We start from the raw sequence: 23,380 nt of genomic DNA, 5'->3' as shown, positions 1-23,380 counted from the left end.
CTCCAGTTCCATTCTTCTTTCTCAGGATTACTTTGGCTATTCGAGGTTTTTTTGTATTTCCATACAAATTGTGAAATTATTTGTTCTAGTTCTGTGAAAAATACTGTTGGTAGTTTGATAGGGATTGCATTGAATCTATAGATTACTTTGGGTAGTATAGCCATTTTGACAATATGATGCACCCTAAGACCACTGTTCCTGATTTTCAGAAATGCTTTATGAACATGTATAAGTGTTCTAGGTAAAGCTGCATAACCACTTGTGATTGTTACGGGAAAAGTTGGTCCACAGCAGATCCCACAACACATTCAGTCACTACTTTATTTATGTAAAAATACATATGGAATCCACAATGTACCAGACTCTGGGCTAGGTGCTATACTCACTCTCAGGGAATGAGATAAGACACAGTGGACAAGACTGTCCTTGCTTCTCTGAAGCTTACAGCCTAATGAGAAGGCAGATATTAAAGACACAAACACACAAATATTTAACTGCCGTTGTGGGAAGGGAAGGGAAAGTGTGGGCAGCATGAAAGAAAATGCTGGGGTAGTGAGATTGAGAAGGCCTTTCTGAGTTACATTTAAGCTAAGGCCGTGAATAGAGTTCAAAATGTAAATAGTGCTTTATGGAGGGATGTGAGGACCAGCAACTGAAAAGTGGCAGTTTGAAATGAGCTCAGTGAACATAGAGGAAACGGTCCTACTTATGTATTTGATTTCTTTTTAAAAAATTTCTTTTCCATTTTATCTTTTACTATTTTTGTCTGTGTAACAAACATGTGTTTTTTCTTTTCCATTATGGTCTATCTGAGGATATTGAATATAGTTCTCTGTGCTATACAGTAGGATCTTGTTTATCTACTCTGTGTAATAGTTTGCATCTGCTAATCCCAAACTCCCAATCCATCCTGCCTTTGAATTTTTTTTACTATGGTAAAATATATATAATATGAAAGTTGTCATTTTAACCATATGTAAGTGTACAATTCAGTGGCATAAGTACATTTGCAGTGTTATGCAACCATTACCACTGCCTGTTTTCAACACTTTTTCATCATCACAAACAGACGTTCTGGACCCATTAAGCAATAGCTTCCTATTCCTCCCTGCTACCTCAGTTGCTACTAACCTCTAATCTACTTTCTGTCTTTATGAATTTGCCTATTTTAAATATTTCACAGAAGTGGTATATAATATTTGTCCTTTTGTGCCTGGCTTATTTTACTTGGTATAATATTTTCTTGGTATAATGTTTTTAAAGTTATCCATGTTGTAGCATGTACCAGAACTTCATTTATTTGTATGGCTGGCCTGTTGTATGGATATACCATGTTTTGTTTATCCATTCATGTGTTGATGGACATTTGGGTTCATTCCACCTTTTAGCTACTATGAACATTGGTGTGGTATGTGTGTGTCTATTAGAATCCCTGTTTTCAGTTCTTTTCTTGTTGTCGTTAAAATTCATTTGTTTATTTTTATTTTTTTCATTTATTTTTATTAGTTGGAGGCTAATTACTTTACAATATTGTAGTGGTTTTTGCCATACCCTGTTTTCAGTTCTTTGGGGTATATACTCAAAAGCAGAATTATGGTAATTCTAGGGGCTTCCCTGGTGGCTCAGTGGTAAAGAATATGCCTGCAATGCAGGAGCTGCAGAAGATGTGAGTTTGGTTCCTGGGTTGGGAAGATCCCCTGGAGAAGGGAATGGCAACCCACTCCAGTATTCTTGCCTGGAGAATTCCATGGACAGGAGCCTGGTGGCCCACAGTCCATGGGGTACAGAGTCCGACACGACTGAGCAACTAATAATTTTCACACACTTGGTTTAGGATTATGAAAATATATTACTGTTTCAAACTTGGTTCATTTAGAAAATCACCTTGATTTTTCAATCATCTGTTTTTTTTTTTTAATCTTCTTGGGCTCAAAGATCCGAAAGAAACGCATTCTAATATTTTACCAGCTTCATCACCTTTAGATTCTGAGCCATTTAATTAAGTCCAGCAATAAGTTCATTATTTCTGTTACTATTTCAGAACTAGTTGATACCATGGGTATCTAGTCTCCTTCATCTTTTCTGAGAAATTGTCAGGAGGGAGAGAACAAATATTAAGCATATATTATTAGGAGCTACAAAATGTACTTTACATACAGCATACCTTTTAATTCTCACATCAGCTGTCTAAGATAGGACTCACTAGGTAAAGAATCTGCCTGCCAGTGTAGGAGCTGTGGGTTCATTCCCTGAGTCTGGAAGATCCCCTGGAGAAGGGCATGGCAACCCACTCCAGTATTCTTGCCTGGAGAATCCCATGGACCGAAGAGCCTGGCTGGCTTCAGTCCATAGGGTCACAAAGAGCCGAACATGACTGAAGTGACTGAGCACGCAAGCACACACATGTTTAGCTTTATGGAGAACCACCAACCAAGGCTGTACAATTTTACCTTCCTACCAGAAACGCAGGAGGGTTCCAGTTTCTCTGCATCCTCACCAACACTTACCTCCTTTTTTTTTTCTTCCTCAAAGTAGGTATGAAGTAGTATCTCTTTGTAATTGATTCTTACTCTTCTGTCTCCTCAGGAATCCATCTATCGCGAAACTCTGAAGTTCTTGGGGCCACTGATGTAGCATGGGTCTTCTAATGACCTGATTTCATGTTTTACCTAAGTGTCTAATTTCTTAAATAGATGTTCAGCAACTCTGGGGTTAAGTGTGGAGGATGTTCGATAAATAGAAGGATTGTGATCAAAGTTGCAGATCTTGTCTCTCTCATGTTGTATACACCCAGCAGAAGTTTCCAACAGGCATCTAGGAGTTCTTTGCTTGATTCGAATGAGTTAATTTTCATGAGTGTATGAGGCAATTGATCGGTTGGTTATATCCTGTTCACTGAAACTGCAGACGTGACCTCTGCCACGCCTTTGCTTTATGCCATCAGGTACTTACGATAAGGCTGCAGATCATTTATCTGATCTACAATGCCCTGCGAAGTCTGGTTCTGCCTCCTTCTAGATCATTTTTTGGCCACTTTCTCCCTTTTTCTTAGGCTGCTGATCATTCTGCAGATTTACAAGGTCCAGCCCTACTTCAGGACCTTTGTGCCCACAGGTTCCTCTTTAAAGATTTCTCTACTCCTCCAAGTAAGCCCCTCTCTCACTTTTTTTTTTTTTCATTTTCATGCATATATTTATTTTTTTGTTGTTGTTGTTATTTTTTTTTTTTATTAGTTGGAGGCTAATTACATCATTGCAGTGGTTTTTTTTACATTGAAATGAATTAGCCAAGGATTTACATGTATTCCCCATCCCGGTCCTCCCTCCCACCTCCCTTTCCACCCGATCCCTCTGGGTCTTCCCAGTGCACCAGGCCCGAGCACTTGTCTCATGCACCCAACCTGGGCTGGTGATCTGTTTCACCCTAGATAATATACATGTTTTGATGCTGTTCTCTTGAAACATCCCACCCTCGCCTTCTCCCAGAGTCCACAAGTCTATTCTATACATCTGAGTCTCTTTTTCTGTTCTGCATATAGGGTTATCATTACCATCTTTCTAAATTCCATATATATGTGTTAGTATACTGTAATGGTCTTTATCTTTCTGGCTTACTTCGCTCTGTATAATGGGCTCCAGTTTCATCCATCTAATTAGAACTGATTCAAATGAATTCTTTTTAATGGCTGAGTAATATTCCATGGTGTATATGTACCACAGCTTCCTCATCCATTCGTCTGCTGATGGGCATCTAGGTTGCTTCCATGTCCTGGCTATTATAAACAGTGCTGCGATGAACATTGGGGTGCACGTGTCTCTTTCAGATCTGGTTTCCTTGGTGTGTATGCCCAGAAGTGGGATTGCTGGGTCATATGGCAGTTCTATTTCCGGCTTTTTAAGAAATCTCCACACTGTTTTCCATAGTGGCTGTACTAATTTGCATTCCCACCAACAGTCTCTCACTTTTTTTTACTTTAGAAAGTTCTATTCAATCCCTGGATTGGGAAGATCCCCCGGAGAAGGGAAAGGCTACCTCCTCTAGTATTCTGGCCTGGAGAATTCCATGGACTACATGCAGAGTCGGACATGACTGAGCAACTTTCACTTTCATTCATCTATTCAGGTTCCCCCTAAGATGTTATTTCCTCAGAGAAATGCTTCCTGACCCTCCCCTGCCCCAAAGCTGACCCCCTATTTTGTTCTCCTTCAAAGCATCTTTTACTTTTCCTGCATAGCAGTTACAGAATTGTAGTAAAATTATTTGTTTATTTAAAGTCCATCTTTCTAGGCAGTCAGAAATGTGCATGAGGGCAGAAACTCATGTCTCTACTGATCAGTGTGAGGCACATGGTAGGAGCTCAGTGCATATTTTTGAACTCATGTAGGTGCTCCTAATTCCTACATGGATGTCCTGTCTCTCAAGTTGAACTAGATGTTTCTAGTTGGACTAAATATTTTCTAATTAATTGTCTCCTGACATAATACCTGTACTGGCATTATTGCAGTTAAGTACTGACACTGTGCTGTTAGAGAAAGATAGATGAAAAAGAGAGGAGACTTGCAAGTTGGCTGATTGGATCTCTGACTGAATACTTCCTGGGAGAAAGCTTTGGGGGCAGGCTCTTTCTAGGCCGTAGGCCAGGATGTTGAGCAATGTTTTCATTTCTCTGAGGGATTCTGCCAAGAAGCAGAAAACTGATGAGTGACCTATGAATGCAGATCACATTCTGGGTGACTCAGAGTTTATGGTATTCTAGGGGAAAATTGTGTTAATCAGAAGGGTAGGGCAGCCATGTGGGTTCTTAGGCAGGAAGTTTGGTGAGAAGCCATCCAAGGCCACAGTGGGATGGTCTTTCTTGCCAAGTGTTGCCTGAGCCCTTCAGCCAGTGTCAAGATAGACCAAGCAAGCCACTTAGGGCTCTTCTTTGCTTCTATAGGCTCCCCAGCCTTCTGTTAGAAGGTGTTTCATAGTTGGCATGGCTTGTCTTACTCCTGAAAGGCGTGAGACCAAGAATCTTGTACTTTTGCTTTTTTTTTTTTAACTTAATATTTGATTTAAAAAGCAATGCATGAGTGCTTTTATCTTCTAAAACATTACAACTAAAGGTCATACCCTCTTTGAACATTACCCACAATCTTGGTCTTTTGCCCTTATCTTTAAAGATAACCTCTGATTAAGAGTTTGGCCAATAGCCTTACAATCTGTTTTGAAAGTCTTAGTTTGGGCTGATGTAACTGGATACCTGAGACTGGGTGGTCTATAAATGATAGAAATTTATTTCTTACAGTTCTAGGGTCTGGGAAGCCCAAGAGCAAGGTGTTAGCAGCTTCAGTGTTTGGTGAAGGCCCATTTCCTGGTTCAGAGACAGCTGTCTTCTCTTCTTGCTGTGTCTCGTAGGGCAGAAGGGAGTAGGCCGCTCTCAGGGATCTCTTTTATAAGGGCACTAATTCTGTTTACTGCCCTTACAATCTAATTACTTCCCAAAGGCCCACCTTCAAATACCATCACATTGGGGCTGAGGTTTCAGCATATGAATTTGATGGGTACACATATATTGTCTATAGCAGGATGGTAAGAAATTATGGTATGTATGTCTGTGTTTTATATTAACTTTGACTTTGAAATAAGTTTAGATTTACACAAGAGTTACAAAGACAGTACAGAAAGTTTCAGTGTGCCTTTCCTAATGTTAACGACTTACATAACTGGTTCAATGACCAAAACTTAGAGGTTAATATTGGTACAATACTAGGAACTATAGACTTTATTAGAGTTTCAACAGTTTTCCCACTAATATCCCTTTTCTGTTCCAGGATCCAATCTAGGGTCCCAAATTGTATTTAATTGTCTTGTCTCCTGAGTCTCCTTCAGTCTGATAATTCTCAAGTCTTTTCCTGGCTTTCATATCCTTAATAATTTCAAGGAATCCAGGTCAGGTATTTTGTAGAATATCCCTCAATTTGGGCTTATTTGATGATTTTTCACGATTAGACTGAAATTATGCATTTTGAGGAGAGTGTCTATAAAATATGAAATCAATCTCATGCTGCAACTTGCTGTTTTCATTCAAATATATGATTTTGAGATAGATGTAAATTAACATATAGGTCACTTATTTAAATTGGAACTCTACAGAATTCCTTTACTGTAAGAGTTTTCTGTATTTTATTTGGCTATTGCCCGATAGGTGGGCATTTTGACTGATAAAAATTTTATTAGTAGTATCATAGCAATTATCCTTGTTCATACCTCCATAACATCAAATTACAGTAGATAACTAGAAGTGGCATTGCTGAGACATGGATTTAATAGATGTTGTCTGATTGCCCTCTAAAGTGGCTGTGCCAATTTACATTCTTTTGATATCATGAAGCTTGAAAATTGTTGCCAGTTTCAGTTTTAATTCCATTTCCCTGGTTACTACTGAGCTTGGGCATCTCTTTGTATTCTTACTGGCAATTTATAACTTTCTTTCTGTGAACTGCCTATTTACATTTGCCCATTTTTGTAGTGAATTTTTTTCTTTTTGATTTGTTGCATCCTTTATATGTTGCAGATACAAATACTTTGTTTTATATATTAACAAATGTTTTCTCCTAGTCTGTTATCCCTTTGTTTCCCATTTTTTGTCTTTATTTCATCTCTCTGATTTAAAATTTTTTTCTGATTTTTTTCTTTTGGAAACAAAAGTTCTTGATTACAAAAGTAATATAAACAATGTAGAAAATCTGAGAAGTTTACAAAAAAGTATAAAGAAGAACCCACCCTAGTTCTTCTCGCTGAGAGAAAACCACCATGAAAACCATACTCAATTACATATTTCCTTCTAGTCTTGGTGTGTATGTGTTTTTGTGCATGCACTTCATTTTGATCACATTGCATATATATATTTATTTGCTTAGTGCCATGATCTTTAGATATAAACTCTGGCCTTTTTCCACGTGCACTTGGTTTAAAGGTAGTGTCAGACTACCTTCAAACTCCTATTTGTTTTCCCCACATATCCTGAAAAATCCAACAGGTAAGAGTTCAGGGCCTGTCCTCAGCCAGCCTGTACTGAAGTTGGCTCAAAAACACAAGAGAGGGTAGAAATATTCCAGCAGAGCACTTATTAAAAAGTCTTGGAAGTTTTAGTTGATTGCAAGCTCAATGAGTCAATAGTGCAGGTGCCAAGAATTTTATTTCTTGAATGCAAGGCAATAAGCCCTACGAGGCCTGGTTTGCTCTGATGGTATCACAAACATTTGATTCAATCTTGGGCAACATACTCTGAAGAAGCCACAATCAAACTGACCATGTGTGTAAGAAGAATGAGGACAGAGACCCTCAAAATCAGGACAAAGGAAGAAACAATGGAAGCAATGGGAGATACTAGTCTGGAAAAGAGAAGACCTTGGGCAGAAGTCTTCAAGTATATGAAAAGTAGAAGGTGCGAGAGAGATTAGACCTGTTTGTTTCCTGAGGCTCCAAAGGCTAGGACTTGGGCCAGAGAGTGGATGCTTAGGAAACACCTTCTGGCTGGTCAGAGTTGCTGAGGCTAAGGCTTTCTGTCATTGAGGAGCTTTCTTTCAGACGCGAGTTGGTTGGGGTAGGAGACTTTCTTGAGGGTTATGTGCCAGGACTGTGCCGAGGACATTTCCTCTATTATCTTATTTCATTCTGTCATCATCCTAAGAGGTAGGCAGTGTTGTTAAGGATGTATTAACACCTGTATTAAGGATGAGGGAAGTGGTATGATGAACTAAGGTATATCGCACAAGGTCACACAGTTGGCGAGCTGTGGAACGGAGACTCCAACCCTTTCTGACAAACCTCCAAGTCGTACTTTAAGTCATTACTGGGACTCAGGCGTAGTTTGGGCCAGAGGACTTTTTGAGGTCCTTTCGCCTGGCAGATTCTGTGACTGGGAAAAATGTATGCCCCCACCCCGCTGAGGGTAAGCTTCGGAGTGTCAGTGAAGTAGTCCAGGGCCCTGCAGAAGGCCCAGGGATGGAGACCTAAGGGACATGGAAGGGTTGTCAACGTGCGTCACCCCACAGCTCAGCAGCAGGCGATGTTCTGTTATTTGACAATCCCCAGACCCGCGCGAGAGACCGGGACGCAGGCCCGCCTAGCGCCCGCACTCCCGCAGCGTGGCCAGGGAGCGTCGCGGCGGCCGGGTTCTGCGGCGGAACTGGGGGACGGAACAGCGCGCCGGTCCCTGGCAGGGCGCGAGCAGGGGGGCGGTGCCGGGGCGGCGGGGGCGGGGAGAGCGCGCGCCCTGGAGGCTGCGGCAGTTGCGCGCTGGGATTGCTGCCGTGCGGCGGGGCCGGTGAGTGCGGCGGGACCCGCGGGCGGGCGGGGAAGGAGCGGGCGGGCGAGGGAGCGAGGGAGAGAGGGAGGGTGCGCGGCAGAGCGCGCGACCTGTGCCAGGGCCCCCCACCTGCCCCCGCAGCGGTCCTACTCGGCTGCTGTGCCCGTCAGGCCCCTCTGGTCTGAGTGCGCGCCCGCGGACCCCGCACCCCAGATTCCGCACGCCCCCAACCCCAGTTAGCCCCCAGCCTCAGAGCAGCCCCTTCCTCCGCGCCGCGGCGACGCCCCCGGCCCCACGTCACGCTCGCGCCATTGTTTCCCGGTCTTGGGCTCGCCGGGACCCGCCTTACTCTCTGAGCGCGGCCCCTAGCCTCCGCAGTTTGTCTCGCCGCGTTCCGGCCCGTTCCCCTGCTTTTCCCTCACGCTGGTGGTAGCCCCCATCCTACCTCAGGCGGACACCCCTTTACTCAGTTCAGCTAATTTTTTCCTGCGGACGCCTGGCTTCCTCCCGTCCGTACCCGACGTCTGCCTTTCCAAGTTAATGGGCCTCCCCACCCCGTGCGCGTTCCCGGTCGACCCCCCCCCCCCTTCCCCCAGGAAGTAGCCAGCAGATGTGTGTTAGGATGCAAGGTTGACTGTGTTGTAGCAAGAACGACCAGAAATTGCCAACTGAAAGCCCGCATGCCAGTTTGGTCGTTTGCAGCACTTCCTGGAAAGCTCACTTCGAATTGCAAGCCGTCACGAGAAAAACGTGCCAGTTCTTTCCCAGTGGCTCTCGAGTCCGGGGCCAACTGTCTGGTGGCAGTGCATTCTTTTCTTGGGGACCCCTGAAGCCCTTGAGAGCCGAGAGTGAGATGCGAATCTGAGGCCTGAGCTTGTAGTTACAAGCGTGACGTTTGGGGGCTTTGACTGTGGTAGGCCTTAGCTTTTAAAGGCAAGTAGGTAGAGTTGGGTGTCAGATGTAGCGTTTTCTCTTGCTGTCGGCTTTGGGCCCTTGTTTTGAGGATGCATTGTAAGTGCAGGGCTCTGCAGTGACTAGTCACCATTATAGCGTTGTTTTTGTGCGTGGGTGTGCATGTCCAGATTCTTCATGATTGAACTTGTTTCATATTGTTTATATACTGTTCATTTTGCCTCTTAAAGCAGTATATGCAAACTCTGGTAACTGTAATGTGAAAGAGTGCCATTTATCGTGGAACCGTAATGTTACTGAGGTCCTTTCAGGTATTTACCTCGACACTTTTCAACATGGTTAGAATTTTTCCAGATGAAGGCATCCAGACCTGAAGAGGTTAAGTTCAAGAAGACACAGCTTGTGATTAAAAGCAGAACTCCCCATGCTGGGCTGATGCTAGCGCGCATAAACTTTATTTTGGAAATGCTTTTCTATTGCAGTGTAAGCCACCACATTTCGGTATAGCTTGCTACATTATTCTCATCAACCCAGAATTTAGATTTTAGAATTTAATGATCAACTAGTCTGTAAAATGAGAGAGCCGAAGGAGATGCTCGGCAAGGGTTCATTCAGCTCCCAAGATTTGATTCCATTGTTTGAAAATTTATAATCAGCTACAGGTTTCCAAAAGTTTATAATTGTAGGAAGATTTATATAGATATTTACAAAGGGTATCTGCAAGCTTGATTAGTTATTTCCGGTGTAGCTTCCTAAAGAAAGCCAGGGAAAGTGGATGTTGGCCAAACGTTCATCTTCTGCCTCTTGGCTATTTCTAATTTCTACTGCTTAATGGGGTAAAGAGCATAAAACTTGTTGTTTTTAAAGTACATTTTTTTATTACTTGCCTTTCTTACCCAAAAGCAAAATTTAATAGTTAAAAAAATCCCCTAACTTGATCATATTATTTGTGACAAATATCTTTTCTGGTTCTTTTATTTTTTAAAGATTTATTTATTTTTTGGCTGTGTTGGGTCTTCTTTGCTGTGTGGGCTTTTCTCTAGTTGTGGCAAACAGGGGCTACTCTCTAGTTCTGATGAGCAGCTTCTCTTGTTGTGGCGCATGGCCGCAGTGGACTTCACTAGTTGTAGCACGTGGGCTCAGCAGTTGTGAACAGGGCTTAGTTACACGGGAGCATGTGGGATCTTCCCACGGGACCAGGGATCAAACCAATGTCTGTTGCATTGACAGGCAGATTCTTAAGCACTGGACCACCAGGGATGCCCCCTTTCCAGTTCTTATGTAAATATAATTTTTATGTAATTATAATTCCTTTTACATATTTTAAATTTTGCGCTTCCCCACATATCTGGATGTCGTCCATGTATCTAGAGAATTCATCTACTTTTCTTTTGTGGAGGCTCCATAACATGATTTTATGCCTACTAGTCAATAGTGCCTGGCATATAGGCTCTCAGTAAATTTTTGTTGATTGAATGTAATATTTTGAGCTGCTTAGGCAACATTTCGGAACACAAAATGTTAAATATCACAGGGCATATATTAAATGACATATGAGCAGTAAAGGTGGTCAGTACAAAGGCACTGAGCCAGGAGATGGCATCACATATGTTTAAGGGCCTGGGTTTTGGAGTCTGTGTTTAAGACCTGTCTTGCCGTACCATTCATGCACCCTTGGAGAACTAACCTTAAGAGAACTTCATTCAGTTTCTCTCACCATGAAAAAGGGAAAAATAGAACAAATTTCACAGAGTTGTGTTGGTTCAGTGGGATAATTCCATTGAAGTAACACTGCTGCTGCTGCTGCTGCTGCTGCTAAGTCACTTCAGTCGTGTCCGACTCTGTGCAGCCCCACAGATGGAAGCCCACCAGGCTCACCCGTCCCTGGGATTCTCCAGCCAAGAACACTGGAGTGGGTAGCACCCATTAAATTCTCTATAAATGTTAGCTATTAGTACTGTGTGGGGTTTTTTTTTTTTTTTTTTTTGGTTCAAAATGGAGAGATTACTGTAGGTTGGCAGAATCAGGGAAAACAAGAAAGTGACACTTGAGAGTAGGGAAAAAATGCAAAAGTGGATATATTGAGGGTTTGCTGAATAGATTGCTTTCACTAAAACACAGAGTTTGGTAGATCAATAGTATGAAATAAAACTGGAGAGAAATTCGAGTAAACTGTTCAGAAGATTGGCTATATGGGTTTCTTGCAGATAGAGCAAAATTAATGAAGCAAAACAGCCCTTATTTACAAGTAGCTGGTGTTTGTTTCATTTTTAAAGTTTAACACTGAAAAAGTTACTTGTTTTAAGGAAATTGATAGCAAATTGTTATGGAGTGTTAAGCCCTTGTCTTTTGAACAGAGTAAATGTCATGTGACTCTTTACCATTTGAAGCAATTACCTTAAAGCAAGTATCATTTGAAATTTGTGTCCTATGATTGGTTACCAAAGTTTACAGTGGCTGTTTTCCTTTTCATGAAAAACAACTTCAGCAGTAGTGCCCCCCCCCCCCCCCCGCCGCCCCCCCCCAGCAAAATGGCAAGCAGAGCAGCAAAATGACCCCCTGTTTGGGTGAAATACAGAATCAGAATTAAATTGACTCATTGTTGAACTATTTGTTCTTTTGTGTTTCTTTTGGTTGGGAAGCATTATCAAGAGTGTGAGATTGCAGTGTCAGGGTCTCCTTGGAAGGAGAAGATTGAAATCTGGTGCCTGAAGTTTAATGGTTGAATATATACTGTAGGTTCCTTGTTCCCCAACCAGGGACTGACTCCGTGCCCCCTGCAGTGAAAGTGCAGAGTCCTAACCACTGGACTGCCAGGGAATTCCCTGTATATTTTATATGTATATATAAAATACATATATGTACATAAAAAATATACATGCAAGTTCCAGAGGATAGTGGAGGACAGAGAAGCCTGGCATCCATGAGGTCACAGAGAGTTGGACACGACTTAACAGCAACAAAAATATAATATCAGCAAGTTTGTTGGATATAGTAGGCCTGTTGTATCTGGCTGCAAAATGGGGAAAAATCAGAAGGATGACTGTACTGTGCCATTTTATATAAGGAGCTTGAGCATCTGGGAATTTTGGTATCTGTGACGAGGGGGTGTGTATCCTAGAACCAGCCCCCATGGATTCTGAGGGACCACTGTGTTAGTATGTTTCCCTTTCAGATGTCCATGGAGTATATGTTTTTTAATGCTTCTTGGTTCAATTTAATGGGATTTCTTTAATATTTTAAATATATTAAAATACAGAATATAATGTAATCATCTTAATTATAGTTCATATTTATTTTGTGGGTTTTTTTGCCTCATATTAGTCCATGTTCTAATTGTGTAGTCTCTCCTTTCAATTTACTGTATTTTTCAAAGGGATAAAATTACCAATGCAGGCAAGGCCTGTATGAACCCTTGCTGATACTATTCCTCTCTTTTGCCCTTTCATGAATTAGTAATTATTCCCATTATATTTCTATAGTTTTACTAATATGTGTATATCCATACAAGGGCATATGCTCTTGTTTAATATGTTACGCACATGATTCTCTTGTTTAATGTACTATACACAATAAAAAACTTGGTTTTGAGTCATTGTTTATATTTTTGAAGATATGATAAAGCATTGTTGAAAGAAGCTCTTATGAAGATTTTTTAAATGTTTTGATTAGTTTATTTGGCTGTGCTGGGTCTTCATTGCTGTGCTTGTGCTTTCTCTAATTGTGGCGAGCCGGGGCTGCTCTCTAGTTGTGGTACAAGTGCTTCTTGTTGCGGTGGCTTCTTTTGTTGCAGAGAGCAGGCTCAGTAGTTGGGGCACACTGGCTTAGTCGCCCCATGGCATATGGAAACTTCCTAGACCAGGGACTGAAATGGTGTCCCCTGCATTGGCAGGCAAATTCTTAATCACTGGACCACCAGGGAAGTCCCCATATGAAGATTCTGGGGGGAGTATGTTTTTTGGAGGGGGCTATGTTTGACTTCTTGCCCAGCCTGTGTTTCCAGGTTTATCCCAATATTGAGGCTGTTTGTTCTTTTTAAAATTTATTTTATTGATGTGCATTGATTTATAGCATTATGTAAGTTACACAAATATAGTATTTCTAATTCTGTATACCCTTTGCTCACCACCAAAAATGTAGTGTCCATCGATCACCATATAATTGATCTCCTTTACCCATTTCCCTTTTCCTCTCCCACTGCCCCTGTGGTCATTAGTACTCTTTTCTGTCTGTGTTTTTGTTTGAGTTGGTTTATTTATTGTTTGTTTATTAGTTTTTTTATATTACACATATGAGTGAAATCATATGGTATTTGTCTTTCTCCATCTGGCTTGTTTCACTTAGCATAATATCCTTAATGTCCATCAGTGCATGTGTCAAGATTTCATTGTCTTATGAAAGTGAAAGTGAAGTTGTGTCCGAGTCTTTGCGACCCCATGGACTGGGGCCTACCAGGCTTCTCTGTCCATGGGATTTTCCAGACAAGAATACTGGAGTGGGTTGCCATTTCCTTCTCCAGGAGATCTTCTCAACCCAGGGATTGAACCCGAGTCTCCCGCTTTGTAGGCAGACGTTTTACCGTCTGAGCCACCAGGAAGTTATTATTTTATGACTGAGTAGTATTCCATTGTGTATATATGTGTATATATACCACATCTTTTCATCCATTGATTCCAATCCTGGCTATTGTGAATAATACCAGAATGAACATAGGGGTATGCATGTATCTTTTTTCAGATTAGTGTTTTCATATACTTTGGATAAATATCCTTAGAAGCTAGATCATATGGTAGTTCTATTCTTACTTTTTCGAGGGATGTTCATACTGTCTTCCATAGTGGCTACACCAATTTATGTTTCCACCTACGGTATATGAGGGTTCCTTCTCTCCACATTCTCACCAGCACTTGTTATTTCTTGTTGTTTTTTTTTTTATAATAACTTTTCTGTCAGGTGAGCAATGATATCTCTTTGTGGTTTTAATTTGCATTTCCCTAATGATTATTGATGTTGTTTAACATTGTTTTTGCTGCATATCCATGTTGATAGATATGTCTTAAGTTCGTTCATCTCAAGTGCTCTATAATATTGCATTATATGGATAACCCAGTTTGTTTATGAATATGTAGGGGTTTCTGCCTTTTTTGCTATTGTTAACAGTGCTGTAATAAACATTCTTCAATGTGTCATGTTATTTACAGGTGTGAGAGAGAATTCTAAGCCTAGGGAATTCTTAGGTTGTAGAGTATGAGGATCTTCACCTTTATTAGATAAGGCTAAATTATTTTCCAAAACACTAAGTAGGAAATACCCATCAGCAGGTTGTGAGAGTTCCCATTTTGCCATATCCTTGCAAGCATGGATATTGTCAGACTCTTCAATTTTAAAATCAAGTTCAATTCATTTTAAGTTGCTTTTCCATTTATTGTAATGATTTATTCTGTTTGCATCCATTTATTGTGAGATTTTTCTTCTCTGTAATTGCTGTTCATATCGTTCATTCTTTTTTTTCTGTTGGCCTATTTTCTTTTCTATCATTAGTTTGCAGCTCTTTATCTCTACTTTATACTGATACTCTCCCTGTTATGATATTGAAATGTCCTCTCAGTGTTTGATTGCTCTTTACTTTTTGTTGTGCACGAGTTTTACATTTTTTTAAAACTATATTTATTTGATTTATTTATTTGGCTACACTGGGTATAGTTGTGGTAAAGTGTTAACAACTGATGAATCCAAGAAAGATGTAAGTGTATTCACTGAACTACCACTGTACTTTTCTGTAGGACTGAAATTTTTCAAATAAAAGGTTAGAATAAAAATGTAAAACTTAAAAAAACCCAACAACTGTAAAACTTGGGCTTCCCAGGTGGCTCAGTGGTGAAGAATTTGACCAGGGATCAAATCCAGGGCCCCTGAGGGTTCCTTTCTTTCCACATGCTCACCAGCACTTGTTACTTCTTGGGTTTTTTTTTTTTATAATAACTTTTCTGTCAGGTGAGCAGTGATATCTCTTTGTGGTTTTAATTTGCATTTCCCTAATGACTAGTGATGGTGTTTAACATTGTTTTTGCCCTGGCCAGGGATCGAATCCGGGGCCCCTGCATTGGGAACTTGGACTCTTAGTCACGACCACCAGGGAAGTCCCAAGTTTTACATTTTAAAAAAATACTTATTTCTTTATTTTTGATTGTGCTAGGTCTTCGTTACTGCCTGGACTTTCTCTCGTTGTGGTACACAGGCTTCTCACTGCAGTGGCTTCTCGTTGCGGAGCATAGGCTCTAGGGCATGCAGGCTTCAACAGTTGCATCATGTGGGCTCAGTAGTTGCGCAGGGCTCCTGGGCTTTGTAGTTCTGACTCAGTACTTGTGGCGCACTGACTTAGTCACTCTGCCGTACGTGGGATCTTCCCTGATCAGGGATGGAACCCCTATGTCCTGCATTGGCAGGCAGATTCTTCACCACTGAGACACCTGGGAAGCCCAAGTTTTAGTTTTTTTTTTTTAAGTTTTACATTTTTATTCCAACTTTTTATTTGAAAAATTTCAGTCCTACAGAAAAGTGCATTGGTAGTTCAGTGAATACACTTATACCTTTCACCTGGATTCGCCAGTTGTTAACACGGCCATGTTTGTTTTCTTTCCTATATAGATTTTTTTCTCTAAACTGTTTAAAAGTAAGTTGTAGACATCATGACATTTCATCTCTCAAAAGATATATTAATACTTAAATATCCTAAAAGCAAGGATGACCTATAAACCTACAGTATAATTATCACACTTAATATGAATTTAATGTTATTATCTAACATACAGTGCATATTAAAAATTTCTCAGTTGTCCCAATAATGACCTTTATGGTTATTCTTCAGCTCCATCCCTGGTTCAGGATCATGAGTCGCATTTAGTTCATGTCCCTTTAGTTACCTTTAATCCACAACAGAGCCCCAGATTTTTGTTTGTTTTCATAATATTGATGATATTTGAAGAGTCCAGGTTAGTTGTTTTATAGAACGTAACTCAATTTGGATTTGTCTGATCATTTCCTTGGGTATTTAAATTCAGACTAAATGTTTTTTGGCAGGGTATTTAAATTCAGACCAAATGTTTTTGGCAGGTATAAACTATAAATTTTAACTTAGTCAAATTTGTCCATCTTTTCCTTTATGGTTTGTGTTTATTATCCAAGAAAGCCTTCTCTACCTTGATGTCCTAAGGCTTTTCATCTTTTTTTATTTTCTAAAAGTTACATGGTTTTGCTTTTTTTATATTTAGGTTTAGATGCTATTTTTTCTGCTTAGTCTATCTTTAATATAGTGTTCAGTTAACATTTGTGTTACACATTCTTTTTCTGCCATTGTGTTTGTTATGAAATTACTCTGTAAATTCTAAAGACTGCGTGGCTTTTGTTATGCACTAAATTGTGAAAATTTTGTGTTATCTGAACCATGCTAAATGTGGAGAGGTTGAAACAGCTCAAATATTCTGTATGAAAATTGCGAACATTTTAAGATATATTTGTAAGAGTTTCAGCATGGTATCTTGCTTTAAATAACACCAAGATGTAACATTGGGATCTTTCACAAATCTGAAATCAGTGAATGCTGTATTCTTAGCCTTAAATTATTGACTTTTGCAATAGGTTTGATGAAGTAATCCTAGGAGGAACTGAGAGCTTTCAGGAAAGAAAGAAACCGATAGTAGATTATATTTAGGATACTTAGATTGACATGAAAAAATATGTGAAATTGTATAGCCTGTGGCATTTAATGGACATTCTGAAGTTTGGACTCTAAAAGTAGAAACTACTATAACATTCCTTCAAACATAAAGTATTTATTACATTGTGCAGAAGTCATAAGTATTAAACACTGTGGTCTCTAGTATTACAAATATTATAATTTATCATGCACTGTGTGCCAGCCACTGTTCTTAGTATGTTGCACTTATTGATGCATTAAATCCTTGTTCCAGCTGACCATTTTGGAGTAGAAGAAGCTGAGGTGATTGTATAATTTGCTCAGTTACAGAGCTAATTAGCATTTGAACCAAGTTTTAAACTTGGTCAGTATGGCTCCAGAATCTGTACTCTTTACTACAAGTTTGTTTCTATAATCTTGATCAAATTATTTATCTTCTTTATGCTGTTTTCTTCTTTGTATAATGAAGATAATGGTACCTAATTCATATGGTTGTTGTGAGAAGTCAGATAAAATATATAGAGAGCTTAGAATAATACATAAAAAAAAAGTGAGCGCTAAATAAATGTTTTATTGTTGTTTAGTCGCTAAGTCGTGTCCAACTCTTTTGCGACCTCATGGACTGTAGCCCGCCAGTCTCCTCTGTCTGTGGGATTTCCTAGGCAAGAATACAGGAATGGGTTGCCATTTCTTTCTCCTAAAGATCTTCCCCACCCAGGGATCGAACGCATGTCTCCTGCATTGGCAGGTGAATTCTTTACTTCTGAGCCACTGGGAAAGTTAGCTATTCTTATGTTAGCATTACTAAGACATTGAATTTATACATATCTCTGAATTTTAAAAAAAATTTTTTTTTTTTTTTTTTTTTTTTGGCTGCATTGGGTCTTCATTGCTGCCTGAGGGCTACTCCTTGCGGTGGCTTCACTTGTTGGAGCACCAGCTCTCGGGAGCCTGGGCTTCAGTAATTGTGGCACGTAGGCTCAGTTGCTCTGCTGCCTGGGGGGTCTTCCCAGACTAGCGATTGAATCTGTGTCCCTGGCATTGGAAGGCTGATTCTTAACCACTAGACTACCAGGGAAGTCCCATATCTCCGAATTTTCATCAAATAGGTGAACTAAGCCATATATATGAATGTATATAATAAAAAAGTAGAACTATCATGGTGATTATTGTGGCGCCCAGGCTCCAGAGTGCTCGGGCTCAGTAGCTGCTCCTCTTAGGCCTAGTTTCTCTGCAGCACATGGGATCTTCATTCTCTGAACAGGGATCGAACCTGTACCCCCTACACCACAAGGCAGATTACTAACCACTGGACCATCAGGAAAGTCCCCATCAGCTTTTTAAAAGGATATTCATGAATCATTACTAAATCATCCATTGCAAAGTATATGTTAGCTGAATGTAAAAACAGTTCCGCTCTGTTACCTTTATGCTTTTGACCTTAGCTAATTATAGCAGTGTTTTGAAGAAATAAAAGTCCTATGGTGGTCCCCCCTCATCCACAATTTTGCTTTCCACAGTTTCAGTTACCTGCAGTCACAGCCTGAAAATATTACATTCCAGAAATAAACAAGTCATAAGTTTTAGATTGTGTAATGTGAGTATGCCATTCTGAGTAATGTGGTGAAATCTAGCACCATCCTGTCTGGGATCCCCAATCATTGACCTCCTCATGGCCCAGTAATCCAGAATCACCCAAAGCAAATAATTCTCCTCCTGACATATCATCAGAAGATCAAGAGTAGCCTAACTAATGCTGTGTCACAATGCCTACATCACTCACCTTCATCTCATTACATAGGCATTTTTTTTAACATTTATTTTTATTTATTTGGCTGCATAGAATCTTAGTTGTGGCATGTGGGATCCAGTTCCCTGACAGGGATTGAACCCAGCCCCCCTGTATCAGGAGTGCAGAGTCTTAGCCACTGGACTACCAGGGAATTCCCTACATAGGCATTTTATCATCTTATATCATCACCAGAAGTATGAGTATGGTAGAGTAAGATATTGAGTGAGAGACCACGTTCACATGACTTTTGTTACAGTTGTATTGTTGAAATTGTTTTATTATTAATTATTGTGGTTAACATGCCTCTTTTGTGCCTTATTTGTAAGTTAAGCTTTATCATAGGTATATATGTATAGGGGAAAATATAGCTTATAAAGCATTCCATACTGTCCAGTTTCAGGCATCCACTGGAGGTCTCGGAATGTACCCCCTCTTGGATAAGGATTAGGGGGAAATGCTGTACTACATATTCTCAAGCATAGTCATTTAAAATGCTTTCTTTACATGCTCTCTTGCTCCTTTCTGTCAACAACTATGTTGTTGTTGAAGGTCTAGTATTACTAAGATCATTCAGTTGAAAGCAACCTTCATATACGGATGAATTCTGTGTGATGTGGCAGAGTTAATGGAATTCTAGGAGTAGCAGCAGTAAAGTGTTCAGAATAACATAAAATTTGGGTCTTTTTTGGTCTATTTTTGGAAGTTTAGGAACACATGCAATACATTCACATTTTCTAGTTACGGTTTCAAACTAGAGATTGGAGCATGTTGTTGCTTGAAGAAGAAAAACAAGTTGTCCTGGCAACAGGTGGTACATTTCTCATTTGACAAGATCTCTTCTTAGTTTTGTTGTTTTCCATCAGAGAACAGGGAACCTTTTGTTCGAAGGCCTGGTGTTGAAATGTTAGCAAAATACTATATTAATCAAGCTAAGAATCTTATGTGTTTCTGAACCAAGAATAAGATTTCATGAAGATTGATTTAGAGCATTAAAAAGAACCTGCGTAATCTTGCATTTTCAGGTGTACACAGAAATTAGCTTCTGAAAAGCAAAATGCTCCAAATGTAGAGGTTTAAGAGTTTATTTCTGCCTGTACATTTCAAGTCTGCATTTCAAGGAACTGAGGATACAGCAGTGAATAAAACAAGTCTTACCCTAGTGGAACTTGCATTTTAGAAAAAATGACTTGGCAGTACAAAACTGTCAAATATGTTAAATCTAGAAGTGTAAATGTTCAAAAAAGAAAAATAAAGTAGGGTACGAGAATAGCTAGTGATATTTGTGGATAGGTAAGTGAGATTTTATTAGTTGGAATTTGTCAGCCATCTGTATCACTTGATGTGTAAACTTACGTCTTTTACACAAATGTAAAATATGGGCAAATGATATAAAGAACTGAATGAAAAATGAGCAAAAAACTGTTTCTTATAAACTAAAAAGATAGGAGTTAATGAAACATTTAACAGTTTATACATAACACACTTTTAAGGAGTCTTACTGGAGAAGGAGATGGCAACCCACTCCAATATTATTGCCTGGAGAATCCCATGGACAGAGGAGTCTGGCAGGCTACAGTCCACGGGTCACAAGAGTCGGACATGACTTAGCAACTAAACAACCACCACCACCCAAGGAGTCTTATTACTTTTGGGGAGAAATTAGTATTCCTTCATCTTAATTTATGTGATTATTTTCTTTCATGTGTTTTATGATTAGAAGAAACAAAGGTTACAAGAATACTTGCAAAGCTGTATTTTATTTCAAAGTGCTGTTCTTTGATTTAGGGGTGGACCTATTAACTACATAAACTGCGATTTAGATTTTTAGCAGTATCGTTAGACAAATTAATCTGAATTTGATCTGGCTTCCCTTGTTTTCCAGGGACTGTATTTGTAAGTAAATTGGTTTGTGGTCTTGTTGCAGAAGGGGCCCTTGATGGCAGCATAATGATGTAACCAACTAAGGTACCGCTACACTTCCTTGGTTTTACTGCTCATCTGTCAAGGATTAGGATTATCAAGAGTTATGTGTAAAATGGTAGTGTGATACCAGGCATACATATGGGCAATATAGCTTTAACTTTTCTTTTTCCATATAGAAAACTATAATAGTTTTGTTGCAGGAAGGGGGACCCCTTCCAGGGCCCGAAACGGGGCTCTTGTCTAACACTCGGAAATGAATTGTCCGAGGAGACACATGTGCTGACAAAGCAAGAGATTTTATTGGGAAGGGCACCCGGGCAGAGAGCAGGAGGGTCAGGGAACCCAGGAGAACTGCCCTGCCGCGTGGCTTGCAGTCTTGGGTTTTATGGTGATGAGATTAGTTTCCGGGTAGTCTTTGGCCAATCATTCTAGTCTACGGCCATACCACCCTGAACGCGCCCGATCTCGTCTGGCCAATCATTCTAATTCAGAGTCTTTCCTGGTGGCGCACGCATCGCTCAGCCAAGATGGATGCTATCGAGAGGGATGCTGGGAAGAGGACAGACATGCGGTGTCTCCTTTTGACCTTTCCCCGAACTCTTCCGGTTGGTGGTGGCTTATTAGTTCCGTATTCCTTATCAGGATCTCCTGTCATAAAACAACTCATGCAAATGGTTACTATACGCCTGGCCAGGGTGGGCGGTTTCAATCAGTGTGCTTCCCCTAACAGTTTAATATGTGTAATATTCAGTTACTAGTGATAAAGAGTCCGCCTGCCAATGCAGATGAGCCGGCGACACAAGAGACGCAGGTTCGATTCCTAGATCGGAAAGATCCCCTGGAGTAGGAAATGCACCCCACTCCAGTATTCTTGCCTGGAAAATTCCGTGGACAGAGGAGCCTGGCTGGCTGCAGTCCATGAGGCTGCAAAGAATCGAACGCAACTGAGCACAGCGCAATATGCAATGAACGTTGTATTTTTGAAAATAAAATAAATTTCAGGTTAAAGTGAGGAAATTTGAAAAAGCCATTTAAAAATATCCTTTCCATTCAAGTCTCAGAGCTGTGTTCATTGTTTTTAGAACGAGAATGGTTGATTATAAAACTTATAAATTCCTAATTTTATATTTCAAACACAAAATAATTTCCAGTGAAATTCAGTAAAACACTGTTTGTATTACTGTTATCGTTATATATTGCCTATAGTGACACACGTATTCCACTGAAAAATGAATATCTCGTTCAAATTGCTATGTGAAAAAACAGTTTGCCTGATGCATCTGTGCTACATATTGTATTGAAGTGCTACTCACTTCTTTACAAGTGAGCTACTGACATGACCTGAAACAGACATTAAAATGGCCTTGCTAACCAGGCTGCAGAATACTCATAAGGCTTACCCTGCCGTTTCAGTTACTTTGCTTCTTGTTTTCAGAAGTTGCCTGGAGCTTTGGGGGCAGCTGGTTTCCCTTTCTTTGGGGGAGGGTGCTGGTGGTGAAGGGAACTATAAATATGTATATTTTCCCTAGGAAATATTTTTAAAGTGTGAAACTAAAGTATTTTGAATGCCTGAGAGTTTATTTCAATTGCTACTGTTTAGATAAAACTACTTTGCAGCCTGGATAATTTATATTGAAGCAAAGTACTGTTTCAGTATAAGCTGTACCACTATTGCTTGGAAGGAATTAAAATTTGAGGCTTTTATTCAACATTAGTCACTGCTGTACCTTACTGAAAAAACTACTCTTAAGCTTGACAGTGTGAACAGATGACAAACGAAATGCTTACCTATTTACTGGAGCACTCTGTTTTTTGCCATATGATAATCATCTGTAATTTTATTGTTGCTCGGAAAAATAGTTCAGCATTGGATAAGGCTGGCTCTGTGAATAGAGTTCAAAAATCTGTCATAGTAACACTTATGTGTGTTAGATAAGATCATAGGAAAACTGTCAAGTAAGGAACTTTTTGAAGATGATTTAAGAAAATCTCACCCCTTAACCTTCACAAAACTATAGAGTTCATGGCAGATTTTATTTCATGTTAATGATTATATGGTTAATCATTTATTTTTATGTTTTTTGTTGAATAAATTTTTATGTTACCTTTGCTGAGATTCTGTAACTTGAATTTTTAAAATAAAATGTGTTTTGTTTAGTCCATGAATGATCCAAGAAGGTGCTTTGAATTTTTCCTACAAATAATTTGAAGAAATACAAAAATAAATTAAAATATATGGAGGAACTCTTTTGTTAGTATAATTACTGCCTCTAATTTGTAAGGAAAGAGGGAAAGAAAAGCCTGACTTTTTAAAAACAGTTTTATTGAGGTATAAATACAACAAACTGTATATATTTAGAGTATACAATAAATTTTGACATATGTGTATAGCCGTGAGACAGTCACCATAATTGAGGTAATGAACATATCACACCCAAAAGTTTCGTCGGGCCCTTCCACCTCATTCCTCTACTCCAGGCAACCACTGATCTGCTTTCTATCACTGTAGATGAGTTGGCATTTTCTAGAATTTTATATAAACAAAACCATATAGTGTGCACTCAGTTTTTTATCTTTCACTCAGCATAATTTTCAGATTTATTCATGTTGTTGTTTCTTTTTTTATTGCCTCATTGTATTCCATTGTGTGGATGTAACACCATATGTATCCATTCACCTGTTGGTAGACATTTGGGTTGTTTTCTCTTTCTGACTATTACAAACAAAGCTGCTATGAATATTCATGTACAAGTCTATATGGATA

At 39.7% G+C, this 23,380-nt stretch overlaps 1 protein-coding gene across 3 annotated transcripts in view; it reads left to right on the top strand.

Annotated features, from left to right (window-relative positions):
* NT5C2 (5'-nucleotidase, cytosolic II) overlaps window positions 1–23,380 on the top strand; it is a 149,490-nt gene that overhangs the window by 42,086 nt on the left and 84,024 nt on the right. For 2 of the 3 annotated variants that reach the window (XM_020897905.2, XM_020897904.2), the window contains exon 1: window positions 8,241–8,311. The exons of the other annotated variant lie outside the window; for it this stretch is intronic. The gene's annotated coding sequence lies outside the window, so the exon portion shown is untranslated. Of the gene's footprint in view, window positions 1–8,240; window positions 8,312–23,380 lie in introns of those variants that run through there. 3 annotated transcript variants of the gene reach the window in all.

Source organism: Odocoileus virginianus, chromosome 7 (genome assembly GCF_023699985.2).
Source record: "Odocoileus virginianus isolate 20LAN1187 ecotype Illinois chromosome 7, Ovbor_1.2, whole genome shotgun sequence".
Lineage (NCBI taxonomy): Eukaryota > Metazoa > Chordata > Mammalia > Artiodactyla > Cervidae > Odocoileus > Odocoileus virginianus.
This window is presented reverse-complemented; position numbering and strand designations above follow the sequence as displayed.